Genomic DNA, 2,569 nt, shown 5'->3' on the forward strand with positions numbered 1-2,569 from the left:
ATCTCTCCACCCCCGAGGCCCCCAGCCTCATTCCTGATGAAGGGCTTTTGCCCAAAGTGTTGATTCTCCTGCTCCTCGGATGCTGCCTGACCTGCACCTCTCTAACCTTGACTCTAATCTTCAGCATCTGCAGTGTCCACTTCTGCCTGGATGGGTGCTACTCCAACAACACTTGATTGGCACCACATCCACCAACATCTACAACTCGCACTGCAGAAATTCATCAAGATCCTTAGACAGCACCTTCCAAACCCACGACCACTTCCATCTAGAAGGACAAGATACATGGGAACACCATCCCCTGCAAGTTCCCCTCCAAGCCCCTCACCATCCTGACTTGGAAATACATCGCCATTACTTCACTGCCCCTGGGTCAGAATCCTGGAATTCCCTCCCTAAGGGCATTGTGGGTCAACCTACAGCACATGGACTGCAGCAGGTCAAGAAGGCAGCTCACTCCCACCTTCTCAAGGGGCAACTAGGGACGGGCAATAAAAACTGCAACCAGCAAGCCACACCCATGTCCCTCAAATGATTTAAAAAGATATTGTGAATAGCTAGGTTCCCAGTGCCAACCCATGTGATATCTCAATAGTCACTGCTTGCCATTCAGAAAAAGACCTACTCTTTGTTTCCTGTCTGTCACCAGCTTTCTATCCATCTCAATATATTACCCCAATCACACAAGCTTTAATTTTACACATTAACCTCAGACGGGGACTGTAACCCAGTGAGAGTCAGTGTGTGTGTGGGACTGTACCCCAGTGAGGGTCAGTGTGTGTGTGTGGGACTGTACCCCAGTGAGAGTCAGTGTGTGTGTGGGGGACTGTACCCCAGTGAGAGTCAGTCTGAGTGGGGGACTGTACCCCAGTGAGAGTCAGTGTGTGTGTATGTGTGTGTGGGACTGTATCCCAGTGAGAGTCAGTGTGTGTGTATGTGTGGGTGGGATTGTGTTCCAGTGAGAGTCAGTGTGTGTAGGGGACCGTACCCCAGTGAGAGTTAGTGTGTGTGTGGGACTGTACCCCAGTGAGAGTCAGTGTGTGTGTATATGTGTGGGTGGGACTGTACCCCAGTGAGAGTCAATGTGTGTGTATATGTGTGGGTGGGACTGTATTCCAGTGAGAGTCAATGTGTGTGTATATGTGTAGGTGGGACTGTATTCCAGTGAGAGTCAGTGTGTGTGTATGTGTGGGTGGGACTGTACTCCAGTGAGAGTCAGTGTGTGTGTATATGTGTGGGTGGGACTGTACCCCAGTGAGAGTCAGTGTGTGTATGTGTGGGTGGGACTGTACCCCAGTGAGAGTCAGTGTGTGTGTACATGTGTGGGTGGGACTGTATTCCAGTGAGAGTCAGTGTGTGTGTATGTGTGGGTGGGACTGTATTCCAGTGAGAGTCAGTGTGTGTCAGTCTTCCTTACTGATACTAATCCCCTCTCCCCGTCCTCTCTTGACGCTGTGGAATGCCTCTGGTTCAATGCCAAACCAATCGTTTCCTCCTGAGTTCGAGCAAAGGCGAGCTCTGTCTGAGTCTACACCAGTTCTCGGCCATTCTGTGGGCTCCGTACACGCAGTGGGCTCCATCCTGCACTCTCTCTGGAAGTCCCTTTAACTCCCAAGCTCTTCAGAGTTCGAGAGCTCTCCCCGGGGGCTCCCTCTGTGAATTTGGGTCTTGTATTTTCAATCATCCGGAGACCCGGGAGCTACAATCAGGTAACTGACAATTTGGGGAGTCGGCTGTATTTTGGATAAAATATAAACTGTTTGTAATATTTAAACCCCTCAGGACATGGACTTGCAAATTACTTCTTGCAGGTTCACCTGGCGATAAAACAACATCTTTTAGCCCGTTTTAAACAACAAACTGCATTTGTTTGTAAGTTGGATGATCCTGGCGTGGGATTTGGAACGGGCTCTCAGGGCTCGGTGTAGATTCCGAGTTGTAGTGGTCAGGTCCCTGGGGGCAGCGATCAGGATCAGGATCTGGATCTGGATCTGGATCAGGATCTGGTTGGAGGAACTCTGTGGGTATCTTTGTGAAACAGCAGCGAGAGGTTCTCCATGCTCGGAGCCTGGGGCAGAGGGACAGAGGGACAGAGTGACAGAGGGGCAGAGGGACAGAGGGGCAGAGGGGCAGAGGGATAGAGTGACAGAGGGGCAGAGGGACAGAGGGGCAGAGGGACAGAGGGGCAGAGTGACAGAGGGGCAGAGGGACAGAGGGGCAGAGGGGCAGAGGGATAGAGTGACAGAGGGGCAGAGGGACAGAGGGGCAGAGGGGCAGAGGGATAGAGTGACAGAGGGGCAGAGGGACAGAGGGGCAGAGGGGCAGAGGGATAGAGTGACAGAGGGGCAGAGGGACAGAGGGGCAGAGGGGCAGAGGGATAGAGTGACAGAGGGGCAGAGGGACAGAGGGGCAGAGGGGCAGAGGGATAGAGTGACAGAGGGGCAGAGGGACAGAGGGGCAGAGGGGCAGAGGGATAGAGTGACAGAGGGGCAGAGGGACAGAGGGGCAGAGGGGCAGAGGGATAGAGTGACAGAGGGGCAGAGGGACAGAGGGGCAGAGGGACAGAGGG

At 53.2% G+C, this 2,569-nt stretch overlaps 1 protein-coding gene across 1 annotated transcript in view; it reads left to right on the top strand.

Moving 5' to 3' along the window:
- The first annotated feature begins 1,404 nt into the window (after positions 1 to 1,404).
- Positions 1,405 to 2,569, top strand: part of LOC122559232 (cytosolic 10-formyltetrahydrofolate dehydrogenase-like) — a 130,146-nt gene continuing 128,981 nt past the window's right edge. The window contains exon 1 of the mRNA XM_043708612.1: positions 1,405 to 1,709. The gene's annotated coding sequence lies outside the window, so the exon portion shown is untranslated. The remainder of the gene's footprint in view (positions 1,710 to 2,569) is intronic.

Source organism: Chiloscyllium plagiosum, chromosome 18, assembly GCF_004010195.1.
Source record: "Chiloscyllium plagiosum isolate BGI_BamShark_2017 chromosome 18, ASM401019v2, whole genome shotgun sequence".
Classification (NCBI taxonomy): Eukaryota; Metazoa; Chordata; class Chondrichthyes; order Orectolobiformes; family Hemiscylliidae; genus Chiloscyllium; species Chiloscyllium plagiosum.